This window comes from Monodelphis domestica, chromosome 3, assembly GCF_027887165.1.
Source record: "Monodelphis domestica isolate mMonDom1 chromosome 3, mMonDom1.pri, whole genome shotgun sequence".
NCBI lineage: Eukaryota > Metazoa > Chordata > Mammalia > Didelphimorphia > Didelphidae > Monodelphis > Monodelphis domestica.
The window spans coordinates 343778330-343793450 of NC_077229.1; positions in this window are offsets into that span (position 1 = coordinate 343778330).

Below are 15121 nucleotides of genomic sequence, written 5' to 3' on the forward strand. Positions count from 1 at the left end.
TTAGTCATCTAAATCAATCAAGAAATTGAACTGCTTGCAAAATAAATGTATTATATGCTATTATGTTGAAATGAATGTAAATGGAACTCAACAATCTACTCAATTAGCATCTGCAATGAAAAGAACAGGTTGAGGCTTTGTTTTTGTTTTTTTGAAGAGACATCAATCTAAATTAGACTTGTTTTCCTGGAGAATAAGGGATTGCCCTGTTATTTATTCAAAGCACACATTTCCCAACTCAACTATCCCCACCAGTTGGCAGAATAATTTCTGGGCTATTAATAGACTTCTTTTGGGACAGAAGGTATATTTGGTCATTGTAGGAATCATCTCAACCAATACAGATTATACACTTCCTCTGCAACACGGAGAATTTAAGAGAATTGTTCCCCACTGGTATCCATAGTCACACAAAAAAGTAGGAATATAATTAAAGAGTTGGATGTGGTTCTTCCTGATGCCAGTGGTTGTTCATATAGCCATCAAGACAATATCTCCATGAAGAATCTTAAATCAAAAAACTATGAGAACTATAGATACAAGACAGGATGCCTTAATGGAAGGAACCCTGGATTTGGAGTCAGAGGACCTGGGATTGGATTCTTTGTCTTTTCCTACTTATGTAATCTTAAGCAAATTAGTTATCTTTTAGGACCCTATTGGCATGTGTAAAATAAAGAGATTGGATTAGCTATTCTCTCAACAAATTTGGGGAAAAAAATCTTATAGCAAGTGCTTTTGCTAAAAGACCCATTTCTCAAATAAATAGACAACTGAATCAAATTTATAAGAATACAAGGCATTCCCTAATAGAAACATGGTCAAGGTATATAAACAGGCAGTCCTTAGAGGAAGAAATTAAAACTATCTATGGGCCTATGAAAAATGCTCTAAATCATTATTGATTAGAGAAATGCATAAAACATCTCTGAGATGCCACCTCACATCCACCAAATTTACTAACATGACCAAAAAGGAAAATGGTAAATGTTGGAGGAGATGTGGGAAAATTGGTGGTAATTCAACTATTCTGGAGAGCAATATAGAACCAGGCCCCAAAGGGTCACAAAACTATACATACCTTTTAACCCAACAATGTCACTGCTAGGTCTGTATCCTAAAGAGATCAGAGAAAAGGGAAAAGGACCTACTTGTATCAAAATATTTTTAGTAGATCTTTTTTTGTGGTGGCAAAGAAGTGGAAACTGAGGCTTTGTCCATTACTTGGGGAATAGTTGAACAAATTGTGGCATGTGGTTTAATGGAAAACTATTGTGCTAGAAGGAACTATAAACAGAATGAATTCAGAAAAACATGGGAAAACATATGAACTGATGCAAAGTGAAGTAATTAGAACCAGAAGAATTGTGTACAATAACAGAAATTCTGTGCAGTGATCAATTGTGAAGTATTAAACCTTTATCAGTAAACAAGTCTCCAAGATAAACAAGAAGGGACTCATGATGAAAGTACTACCCACAACCAAAGAAGGAACTTTTGGAGTCTGAACACAGATCAAAGCATGCATCTTCCACTATATTTCCTTCTTATGATTTCTTTGTATGTGTGATATGCAATTTCTGTTATGACATCAGAGATACAGAACTATGTATCACATAAAAGTACAGATATAACCTACCTCAGACTATTGCCTTAGGAAGGGTGGGGAGAGAGGAAGAAAACTTGAATTATAAAATGTTAAAAAACAATTGTCAAAAATTTTATCTACATGTAACTGAAAAAAAATTTTAATGGCTCCAGACTATTATGTTTTTTGAGTATTAAGTTGAACCTGCTTTTCATATATTTCTGTTTTCTCTCTGTCTCTTTTTATGACAGGGTAGGAGTTTGAAACGTGTTAAGACCTGAAATTAACATTGGTGACCTTCTCTTCTTGCTCCTCTCCCTGTCTCTGTTTAGCATAGTGCTTGGCACATGGAAAATGCTTAATAAATGACTTATAATTCATTAATTCTTTCCATATATATACATGTAAAGATGTGTCTATATGTGCACATATTTTCTTATATATTTATTTACACATTAATTCCTTTTATATATAGTTATATTCTCACTACATGTGTGTGTATATTTCCATTAAAATCAAATATAAAAATAAAATCCTGTTTGTTTTCACATCTTTCAAAATCTATGCCTCCCACATCTCCAACCTTCTTATATCTTCCTTTTCTCCACAGACACTGCAGTATAGTGACATTGGCCTGTTGTTTTTCACCTCAGAATAGACTCCATCTCTTGACTCTGAGTGTTGGTACTGGCTGCCCCCCCATTCCTGGAATGTTCTCCTTCCTCATCTAGCCTCCCTGACTTCCTTTAAGACTCAGCTAAAGTATTACAACATGCTTATTTCTAAGGGTCAACCACTGTGAATAGTTTCCAATTTATACTAGTTATAGCTTGACTCTACATTGTAGTTTTCATATTATGCCCCTAATTGAACTGGGAACTCCTTGAAGGCAAGACATATCATTTGCCTTTCTTTGTTAGCCCAGAGCCTGGAACATAGTCGGTAATTAATAAATACTGAATGACTTTATATTTATGTATATGTTCTTTCCTTATCCAGAGTTTTATGTTAATTTTACCATGTTTCTCTTCTTGACTGTCTTCCTCCAGGTTTGTATATACAATGTAATTCTGTTGGATTTTATATATATATATATATGTGTGTGTGTGTGTGTGTGTGTGTGTGTGTGTATGTGTGTACATATATATATATATATATATATATATATATATATACTTGTTTTGTCCTGACTAGTGTAATTTTTTAACCATTTGTTGCCCCATACTAATGGCTTCAACTGTATAAATATTGCCATCAAAACATTTATATCTCTAGGACTTGACTTGGATACCTCCCTATTTATTGAATCCAAGGCTTCATCAGTGTGATAATTCCCTCTTCAAATATGGATTACAACCTTTCTGTGCCTTTCATCTTCTCAGTCATCTTAAAGATAATGGCCATTAATATTTAATCTAACTTATTTTGCAATCATTACTCAAAATGTTCAAATAATTATCATAGACATGATTCTATAATGTGCTTTGCTCACCAAAAATAATCAGAAGACCCTGAATATGGAAGCATAGAATCGAAGACTTGAATAAATCTTTTAAAATTCAACTCATTCAACTTCTATTTTGAAATATTTGTAGAAGCATAGAACTGGAGGGGAACTTGAAGATCACCTGTGCTAATCTACCTATGAGCAGGAATTCTCTCTATAATATTCTGCCCCTGCTTGAAAAAGAGCAATGATGAGTGACTCACCCCTCACCAAAGTTGCCTAACCCCCTTTTGGTTAGCTCTAATTGTCTGTAAACCTCCCCCCTACCCCCTACTACTACCAAATATACCTCTCTCCAATCTTTACTTGTTGATTCTAGCTAGCACTTTTAGGTCCTAGCAATAGGACCAAACAGAACAAGTTTATTTCATACAAAACATGATGACTTTTCAGATGCTACTATGGTATCATCCAAGACTATAAGTAGGAATTCTGGTGTGGAAGGAAAATTCATCTGTCGGGAAAGAGAAGCAACAGTCTGATTTAGATATACTTCTGCTGGGAGAGGCAGTGGTCCATCCTCCTAAGAGCCCTAGAGGTCTATGAGAGTGGAGTCATGGTAATGAAATCCTTAGGCATGGCTCTCATTCTGGGTTAGTGTCTGGAAAGTGGTATCAAATAGGGCTTAATAACTTCTGTGGTGAGCAATTGTGTTCTTGGGTGTTGGCTACCCTTAATACCCGAACCAAAGCTCTATTTACTCTACCCTAGACTGAAACTTCCTGTTCCATAAGGGTTATTGTGAAGTAAGCACTTTGAAAACCCCCAAAGTTCTATATGGTTATAAATGATTTGAAGGTAGTTAGCATGCCCTTCCATGTCTTCTAAAGACTAACCATTATTGGTTCCTTTAATGAGTTCTTACATGACATGGTTTAGAGACTCATCCTTTTTGGATGTCCTGTGGAGATGAGCCAACTAGTCAAAAGATTTAAAAATCCAGTTTAAAATAAAACTTTAAGTTTAGTGAGATTTTTATTCTTTTTTAAAAATATATTATTGTCATAACTGGATTCAATGGGAGTAAACTGCATAGACAGATGAGAAAAGATCACTAAATAAATAGAAAGCTTAACAGTGAGAGCCAAACTCATGACTTTGCTTCTCTATAAAAGTATAAAGAGATTAGTATTTGGGAGTAACGAAACTAGAAGACTCAGTCTAATGGTGAGGTGAGGAAGGGTGAATGTATTTCATTTTGCTTAGGCAACCCTGATTAGATAATACAATTTATTGTTTTCACTAAATGAAAAGGTAGAAGAAACCAGGAATAAAAATCTGACTAATTCTCTCATCATTCTCTGAACTTCTGGCACTAATTCAGGATTGATGAATATTCATTCTCTGCGAACACTCACATTTTACAACTTTGTTTTATATGCATCAGCTCCAAAAATTTTGTATTAACTTTTTGGGGTGAAAAAGATAAACATTTTTTGTGTGTGGTAACAACCATGAATTGGTTATACCCTATATATATGTATGCAATCAACCAACCAATCAATCCACAAGAATTTATTGAGCACTTTGTAAGTGTTAGACACTTTACTAAGCATTGTGAAACTCTACCTCACTTAAATCCAATTTATGCAAAAATCAAAAGATATTTCTCTCCTCTTTGAGTACCAAATACAAAAAGCAACCAACCAAGTACTAGAGATACAAAAGTAAAAGTGATAGTTCCAGCCCTCCAAGTGCTTATACTCTAGGAACTAAACATTTGACATTTTACAGCAAAATAGTGAGGAAGACTCACCCAACCAAAAAGTGAACAGAAATTTCTGTAAAGTCTTTTATAGTTGTATTCATATAATTCTTTAGTTTTTCAAAGTTAGATTGCCAAATATTTTATACACTCTGTTTACTTTTAATTGAATTTCTTTTTCCTTATCTCCCTAGTTTTTTTTAATATTCATAAAAGTGTATAATTTAGGTGTTTTATATCCTGTTATTGTTTCAACCAATTTTTAATTGGTTTGAAGGTGTGTTAGGATAGGATTTTGGACAAGGAAAACACAAGAGGAAAAAAACATATAAAAATCTACTTCATTGTTTTGGAAGGGAAAGGAATAAGGGTTTAGGGATTTAGTTATGCTAATTCTTATTTAAAGAACTAACTATGCTAACTAGGTTACTAAACTAAAACTTTACCAAGTTCCCAACTCTTATTCAGAAGGGGTCCAAAAATCAGTGAGAGCCAGGATCCATTGTTGCTAGATGTCCAAGCAGAAGTCCTGATGTCCAAGTGAAACTGAATGCTGCCAGCTAGATACAGGAACCCTTCCTCAGTTCAACACAGGGAAAATCCTCTTGATACCTCTCTCTTGACTTCCTCAGGAGACCAGAAGAAAAGTCCATTGGGGCAAGATGGAGTCTTCCCAGATCCTCCAGCTCACATGCCACTGTATGCACTTTTCAGTTATTGCACAGTTTTGCAAATTGCAAACTTTTCCATCCTTTATCACAATTCCCCCTATTGCACAAATGAACAATTGTGTTGGAAACACGATTTTTTAATTTGTGCACAATCTAAAATACTTACCAGTTACCTAAACTAAGAAATCTACCCAAAACAACAGACAACCTACACTCAACTATCTTACTCTAACTTACACCAATCTATTCTAAAGAATTGTAACAAAGGAAAAAGGAAAAGGAAAACAAAGTAAATAATGATCAAGTACAAAAGTCAAACAGAAGCCAAATCAGAAGAGCAAATAACATCAAACAGATGAATATAACTTCCATGCAAATATCAAACTTAAAACATTCTTATCAGTTAAAACAAAACAATGTACTAGTATTGCAGTACATTAACATCAAACTTAGAGAAAAAATTTGAAAATCACAATAAACACAACATTGCATAAGTTTTACAATGAAAATTAAACCAAACAATAAACACACTTATGCAAATACATGTAACAGTGAGCTATATACATAATTTACACATATACATATAGTGAATGCATATGATATACACATATATGCTGTACATATGTATATATATACACTTATGTATACTTCATATTTACACAGTTTACATATCTACATACACTATAATATGGTTAATGTACAATCCTATTATATACTCTATTTACATATATTCACATATTTATTTACAATTTTGTTTGATATGTGATGTCATATGTTGTTTGTGTTGTGTAATGTATGACGCAGTGCAAGTCAGTATCTAATTTTCTTACCTTATCTTACTTAATTTTATCTAACTTCAAAATACTTCTCCTAACTAAATTTCTATACCTAAACTAAATCTAAGTATGTAACTACATTTTGTTAGTAAATAACATATCTATAGCTAATCATAACACTGTTAGTACCCTAACTATACATTGTTTCACTCATTTAAGTAGTGATTCAATGTAACCTAATCATGTTAACGTTTTGTGTTTGTTTTATTATGTTGTTACTTTTGTTATATCATGTTGTTTTGCTATTTAAATGTCAGTGTTACTGTTATATAAGAGTTATGTTACTGTTGTATGCCACATACCCCCTACTTCCTCTTGAATATCCTTTTGCCATTCCATAGTAGGAAATATATTTGTGTTTATATGTGAGTGAATGCTGTTATTATTTACTATAATACATTACCCAAAGTATAAAATTATTAGTCCATTTCTCCTCTAATCCTCCTCATTGCAAATTTCACAGTCTCTTAAATTTATAAATTCTCAATCTGCTAATCAATGTCCATTAATTCCTGAATTCTCCTCTTCATCTGCATTGTCCTCTTCTATCCTCTTCTGCAGGAATGGTCCTCTCCTTAGTGATCTTTTTTGACTGCAGACTCAATTTGACTGATGATTCTATCTTTCTGCAATCTCATTTCCTTCTTCTTCAATGATTTGTACATTTTCATTATTTATACCATGTGCTAATTTTATATGTGATCAATGATACCAAGAATCTCTACCCAAAACTTTTACTGAAGATTGGAGAAACCAACACAATAGTGTAAGGACCAAACCAACTTTCCTGTGTTGTTGATGTTTTAGCAAAACTTTTTATATATACCATATCTCATGGTTCATAATTATGAAGAGAATAATCCAAAGGATCAGTTTCAATTAATACTCCCATTTCATGTAATTCTTTTAGTCTTTGTTGTAAAGCACTTACGTAAGAAGCAAGTTGACAATCTCCTCCTAAGAGAGATGTATAGACTGTCTTACAAGTTTTTGCTTGTAGTGAAGCATGTCTAAAGAACATTTCATGGGATGATATATGCAAATCTGCTCTTGACCTCATATGCAAGTAAAACAAAGCTATGGGAAGAATCTCTGGCCATTTGAGATGAGTTTCTTAATTAATTTTATTTATTATGTAATTAATTTCTTGTTGGACAAAGGGTAATGGTTTTAGGTTGTAATTCAGCTACTTTATCTGGTTTTCCAGTATCTCCAATCACTTCCATAGTATAAACAGCTCTACAATTTTTAGGAAGACTTTGCAAAACTGATTTCCTGGCTCCAGTATCCACCAAAAGATCATATATCTGATCCCCTATAGTTGCCAAAACATAGGGTTCAGTGCTATTTGGGGGTTGGAAGGATTTAAGAATTGGTGCAAGCACTTAATATCAGGACAAAGCTCAGTCATTTCTTGTCCATCCAAGTCATCATCTGCATGAATTCCATGACTTTCCCAGGATTTTGCATCATCTGCTTTTACATTACTCTCACTGGTCCTTAAATTCTCCATCTTATTATCATTGTTCCCATTTACAATTTCATTATTATTATTTAGGTTATATTCTTCATTAATTTCTCTTATACATTCATTAGGATTTTCTATTCAACTTATATTACAATGTTCCTTCACTGTACAATTCTTTACACCAACTATATCCCCCTTTGATTCAATTAATTGATTTGTATTACAACTTACGTTATTTTCATTACTCCCATTTTCATTTATCCTCAGTAGTGGTAGTCTCTCGGTGACCGAGAATGACAATTGTCTTTGTGCATTATCATCTATTGATGTACCCTCATGTGGCTTTGAAGTCCAAAGGCTGAGGCGCACAGTTTGTGGCACATGGGGCATGGGATGCCAGTTGTTACAGGAGGTGCGGTTGTGGCCTGGTGTCGGCGTTCACACGCAGCGGCAAGACATAGACATCGTTCATCTTCAAAGGTGGCGGCGGCATGGTTAATGTAGGTTTGCCAGCTGCTTCTGACAGAGGCCCCAAATTCTAGTTGCTTTGGTGTGATGCCGGCCCACTTCAAGTTTGACTTTAGCTGGTCCTTGAATCTTTTCTTTGGTCGGACTTGTTTCCTGAGTCCAGCTGACAGTTCATCATAGAATACCTGTCTTGGTATTCGCTGCGGTTCCATGCGGATGATGGGTCCAGACCATCGTAGCTGGGTTTTGAGGACCATGACTTCGATGCTGGTGGAGTTGGCTCTGTTGAGGACTTCCTGGTTGGTGATTTGGTCCTGCCATCGGATCCTCATGTTTGACCGGAGAGAGCATTGGTGGAATTGCTCCAGCTGTTTCATGTGCTTCCGGTACAGTGTCCATGTCTCACAACCATAAAGGAGTGAGCTGAGGACCACTGTGTTATGCACTTTGAGCTTCGTCACAGTGCTTACACCTCGGTATTGGAGGACTTTGGAGCACAGCCGCCCGAGTGCCTGGCTGAACTTTTGGATCCTGGCATTAATCTCATGGTCTAGGGACCCTTCGTTGGCGATGCTGCTGCCCAGGTACTTGAAAGTGCTAATGGAAAGCTGCATACTGTCAATTGTAATGCACGGTTGGTTCGTTGGCTTCCCTGGTGTGGGTTGGAACAGTAGCTCTGTTTTGCTGAGGCTGATAGACAGGCCAAACAGATTTGTTGCAGTAGAGAACCTGTCCACAATGGTTTGGAGATGATTTTCTTGGTGGGCCATGAGAGCACAGTCATATGCGAAGAGAGCTTCCAGGATGAGTCTCTCTGTTGTCTTTGTTTTTGCAGTCAGGAGGCGAAGGTTGAAGAGTGAGCCATCCAGTTGGTATTTGATGTAGATGCCCAGGTCTAGATCCATCGAAGCATGTTGTAATACTTGGGTGAAGTATAGGTTGAATAGTACCAGAGCGAGGACACTGCCATGTTTCACACCATTGGAGATGTTGAAGCGATCTGAAGTCTCTCCACCAGATAGGACTTCCCCTGTCATGTAGACATGAAAGAGCTGGATCAGTTTGACGAATTTTGCTGGGCAACCGAGCTTGCTGAGGATCAGCCGCAAGGTGTCCCTGTTCACTGTGTCGAATGCCTTTGTCAGGTCTATGAAGACAATGTAGAGACTCAGGTTCTGCTCAAGGCATTTTTCCTGCATTTTCCTCACCGTGAAGACCATGTCGATGGTGCTGCGATCTGGTTGGAAGCCACATTGTGATTCAGGCAGGTTCTCCTCTGAAACAGATGACAGGACTCTGTTGAGTATAACACAGGTGAGGGTCTTTCCAGCAGTGGAAAGTAGTGAGATGCCTCTGTAGTTGTCACAGGCTGCTCGTGCGCCTTTGTTCTTGTACTGGGCTATGATGGAGGCATCTCTGAGTTCTGGGGGCATGTCTTCCTCTTCCCATATGCTGGTCAGCACTATGTGGAATGCCTGGAGCCCCTTTCCATTTAAGGCCTTGTACACCTCAGTTGGGATCCCGTCTTTACCAGGTGCCTTGCCTGCACTCATTTGTTTAATGGCTTTTTGGACTTCCTCTATTGAAGGAGGGACATCAAGTTGTTCAATGGTGCGGTTTTGGGGGATCTGGTCAAGGGCTCTTTGGTCGACTGAAGAGGGTTGGTTGAGAAGCTGACTGAAGTGTTCTTTCCACCTGTTAATGATGCCTTTTTTATCTTTTATGAGAGTGTCACCATCAGAGGATAGCAAGGGAGTGGTGGTGGGTTTTAATGGCCCATAGACAGTCTTGAGGGCACTGAAAAATTGTTTGTAGTTTTTCGTATCAGCAAAGCACTGGATTTCTTCTGCCTTTTTTCCCCACCATCGGTCTTGCAACTTCCTGATCTCATACTGCACCGTGGCTTGGAGAGACTTGAATCTGTCCTTTTTAGGAGCAGAATTTGGGTTATTTTGCCACTCCATAAAGGCTTTGTTCTTTTTGCTCAATAGATCTTCAATAGCAGTGTTGTTCTTGTCGAACCAGTCCTGGTGGTTGCGTTGTTTGGGGCCTAGGACTGCCATTGATGTTTCCTTCACTGCATCTCTGAACTGGTTCCATTTCTTGGTTGAGCTTCCAGTGAGTGGTCCCTTGGCAGACAGCTTGTTGTCCAGGCAGGACTGGAATGTTTGCAAATAAGATGGATCTCTAAGACAACTCACATTGTAAAATGCGTGAACTGTCTGGGCGTGTTTTGGATGGCAAGGCGCAATGCGCATTTGTAGAGTCGCTTTAACAAATCGGTGGTCTGTCCAGCATTCAGCTCCTCTCATGGCTCTGGTGATCTGTACATCCTGGATGTCTCACCAGCTTACAATGATGTAGTCAATGAGATGCCACTGTTTTGATCGTGGGTGCATCCATGTTGTTTTATATTTGTTCGCCATTCTGAACACAGTGTTCGTGATGGTGAGTTCAAACTCTGAGCATTTGCTGAGTAGCAGTAGGCCGTTGTTGTTCATTTTGCCCATGCCGTGTTTGCTGAGCACTCCTTTCCATCTTTCATGGTCCTGGCAAACACGGGCGTTGAAGTCTCCCAGTAATATCAGCTTGTCATTTGTGGGCACTGAGTGCAGGACGGCACTCAGGTCAGAGTAGAACTGCTCGATTGTCTCCTCTGTGCTGGTCAGTGTTGGGGCTTATGCGCTGATGATTGTGGCATACTGGTCTTTGCTGAGAGGTAAATGGATCTTCATGAGTCTCTCGCTGATGCCCACAGGCAAGCCTGGCAGCTGTTTGAGCAAACTGGTCTTGATAGCCAGGCCAACACCGAGGATTCTGTCTTCATTTGTGGCTCTACCTTTCCAGAAGAAGGTGTATCCAGTGGTGGGTTCGCTGAGTGATCCCTCCTCTGGTAAGCGTGTTTCGCTTAGGGCTGCGATGTCGATGTTATATCGTGCCAGTTCTTTACCGATTATAGCTGTTCTTCTCTCAGGTCTTGGGGTATTCTCTCTATCAAGTAATGTTCTGATGTTCCATACTCCTAGAAGGAGTTTCTTTGTATTTTTTCTTTGATTTCGACCGCTTAAAGGTATGATCCGCCAGCCGTGGTGTGCTGACCGGGAGTTTGTAGGGCAGGCAATGTTTGGGACACCTTTTCTAGTCCCCTCCCTTGATTAGGGTGAGAAGTGCTGTCCTAGAGAGGGCTGCTCAATTGCCCAGGATTGTAAGATTTAAAATGGTTGAAGGCCTTAAACTGTAATAGTTAAAAGAGTGATGTTATAGACTGTAGTGAGTTCAAATGGTGGAAGATATAAATTGTAATAGATGTAAGAGAGGGTGAGTAAATTTGACCGCAGAAAATATGTTTCACTACAGTGTCTTGGTTTTTAAATCAAATATAAGGTGGTCGCCAGGGAAATATTCCCAATTATTCAAATACCCAAGTCAACTGGGTTTTATAGAGATTTTAATTAATACAAATGTGGAATTAAAGAAAAGAGAGAAAGAGAGAAAAAGGAAATAAGTATGAAGGGCCTTAAGCCGACATGGCCTAGACCTGAGTCTTAAGAGAGAGAGAGACCAGTCAGTCAGTCTTTTAACACTCACCACAAGGTCTGTCTAAGCAAGGATTCTAGTGACACCAGGCCAGCTCCATCTCAGCTGACTTCACCAGAGAGAGTTCCAGCCAGAGTCCTCCTTAAAGAGCCTTCCAGCCAGAGACTGTTTTAAAGGGCCTCTCTCCAGAGCCTCCAGAGGGACAGAGTCCCCTCAGAGGAGCTCCAGTGAGACTTCCTTAGAGATTGTCCTCCAAGAGCTTCCCTTCTCCAGAGCCTCTCTCAAGAGATTCTTCCCAAGCGATCCTCATCAGAGATCCTCCAAAAGAATTTTTTTTCAAGAGATTCTGCTTTTTCCTATATAGGGGTTTTTCTCCTATGTCACCTCCCCTAAGTCTACATCTACCAATCACTGTAGACATTTTCCAAAGGACTGCCCATCTGAATTCCTGCTAAGTTGACTAATCTCCTCAGTATGTCTGAACCAGAAAAAATGCTGCTGTGTCGACTAATCTCCTCAGTATGTCTGAACCAGTGAAAACACAGTTGAGTCAACTAATCTCATTAAGAGAAAACTTGCCCGACCCTTTTAGGTACCTAGCATCTCATTGTATCAATTCTAAAAAACAGGCATGACTCAAAGAACACCTTGCCTTATTATAAGCATAGGTCCAAGTACTTTCATTGTTTAGCAAGGAGTTTTCTCCCCTAAAGCAGTCTTAAGTACGGGTGGAGTAGAGGTCCTCCCATTTCTGATCCTGGCGAGTTCTCACATCAAAATGGGGAATGTTTCCCAGTAGGGAATTTGTTCCAATGGAGGATTCCTCAATGTGGAAATTTTTAACATTCACAAGTCTGAAAAATTTCAAGATTTACAATCCCCCCTGATGATCATTGGGAGACTAGTCTCCCCATTGATCATTTAACATAATCAATTTGTAATCCTAAATGCACTTCTAACTATAGATATACACGATATTCAAATTTCTAAGAGGAATTAGAATAGTGAGGGAGGAAATAGAAAAGAAAGCAAAACCAATGTTTTGCTAGGCGCATTGACAGAAAGCCAAATTAGGGGAAGTCCCTTTTGGCATAAATGTGTACATTTACAATAAATGTTCAATCAAAGTTCAGTTCAATCAATCATATCCAAAGTTCATTCTTGATCTTCTTGATGAAGTGTAGGTTTTCCGGCATCTTTCTGCAACAGTTCATTCTCTGGATATAAAAGTTTCAAGCTTCTTTCTTGAAGATCTTTTCTCGAACAAAATCAAAATCTTGAATTTTTTTAAAAGTACAATCTCAAACAAAAAATTCAAAATTTGAAAATTCTTAGATTTTAAATTGAAATACAATCCCCCCTGAAGTAGGTGTTAAAAAACATTCAGTTCAACTCAGAATGCAATGTTGAGTTATGGGGGTGTATGAGTCAATTATCAAAAGGAGAGAAAAATAATCAAAAACATAAGGAAAAATTCAAAATAGGCCCTTGTATAGGTCCAATATAAAGTAATTTCTATCCCACAAGTCTGTAGGACAGAATGCAGTAATATGTCATTTAGCCATTTGCAGCCAAGACTACAGGAAGTTTCCATAATATAAGAAGAAAAGAATTAGAATTCTATTTTGATAGGGAAGCATCATTCCCTCATCTGATTTTTTGTCATTCTCAGGGATATAGGGAGCCAGCATGATAGTCAAACTTTGTACTTGTATGAGTACTTCGTAAAGAGTGTAGATACAAGGAAGTCCTACGACTTAATATATGTCAAGAGTCGCAACCTTGAGTCTCACATTAGTATTTCATGTGTGCTCTTTTTGGCACTATTCAGGTTAAGTCTGTGCTCCTTGTTTTTTATCCCTTTTTCTGGAATCATACATAAACATTAATCACAGTCCTATAATATTTTATCAATAAATGGCAGGTTCCCATAGTTTAAAGCTTTTAGGTATATATTGATATTACAGCAAGAATATATATTAACTTCTATTACTGCAGGAAAAATATTAATATTAATTATGTGTACCTTCAGTACAAAAATGAGAAAAAATCAAATATTCTAATCAAAATAAAGAAAAGAAATAATAAAAATAAGGAAAAAATCAGTAATTCAATGTGTTCTAAAAAAAAAAAACAGCTTCCACTTGTCTGAGGATTATTATCTCCAATGCATGCGATAGGTTTCAGTCAATCAGTCTCAGCAGAAGATGCTTTCTTCACATGTGAGTAGTGAATCCAAGAGTCCTTTTCTCCAATCTTTATGGATGTTGGAGTAGTTAACAATATTTGGAATGGTCCTTCCCACGAAGGCTGAGTTGCTCCAGTAAGCTTGAAATTCTTAATATAAACTTTATCTCCTGGATTCAGGTCATGCAGAGAAAAGTCTAGAAAACTGGCTTGATCAGCTCCTGCCTGCAGCCCTCTCCGGCTCCTGCTTCTGCTCCTGGCCTCTCACCTGGTGCCCAAGCTCCCGGCCCTGTTTGTCTGCACTCCGGCTCCCGGCCCTACCCACCCCGGTGGTCTGTCTCTCACCCATCTGGCCTCCGACCCAGACAGCTCATCTCCCAGATCCTTGGAGCAGATCGCTCAGGACTCATTTCGACCAGCTGGTAACAGTATTGGCCACGTGGGCAGAGGGGAGAGACGAGAGGGAAAGGAGAACGGGCAATTTTCCCTTAGGCTAAGCCTCTGAGTAGACAGGGGTATTGACTCCACATGGGTGGCCTGGGCTCCACGTGGACTGTGGCAGGAGGAGGTATCAGAGCAGGGGAGAGAGAAAAGAGAGAGGCCCTTTGGAACAGTCTCTGGCTGGAAGGCTCTTTAAGGAGGACTCTGGCTGGAACTCTCTCTGGTGAAGTCAGCTGAGATGGAGCTGGCCTGGTGTCACTAGAATCCTTGCTTAGACAGACCTTGTGGTGAGTGTTAAAAGACTGACTGACTGGTCTCTCTCTCTCTTAAGACTCAGGTCTAGGCCATGTCGGCTTAAGGCCCTTCATACTTATTTCCTTTTTCTCTCTTTCTCTCTTTTCTTTAATTCCACATTTGTATTAATTAAAATCTCTATAAAAAACAGTTGACTTGAGTATTTGAATAATTGGGAATATTTCCCTGGTGACCACCTTATATTTGATTTAAAAACCAAGACACTGTAGTGAAATATATTTTCTGCGGTCAAATTTACTCACCCTCTCTTATATCTATCACAATTTATATCTTCCACCATTTGAACTCACTACAGTTTACAACATCACTCTTTTAACTGTTACAGTTTAAGGCCTTCAACCATTTTAAATCTTATAGTTTATGGCTGATCACGAAGTTGGTGATAAAACCCTCAAAAG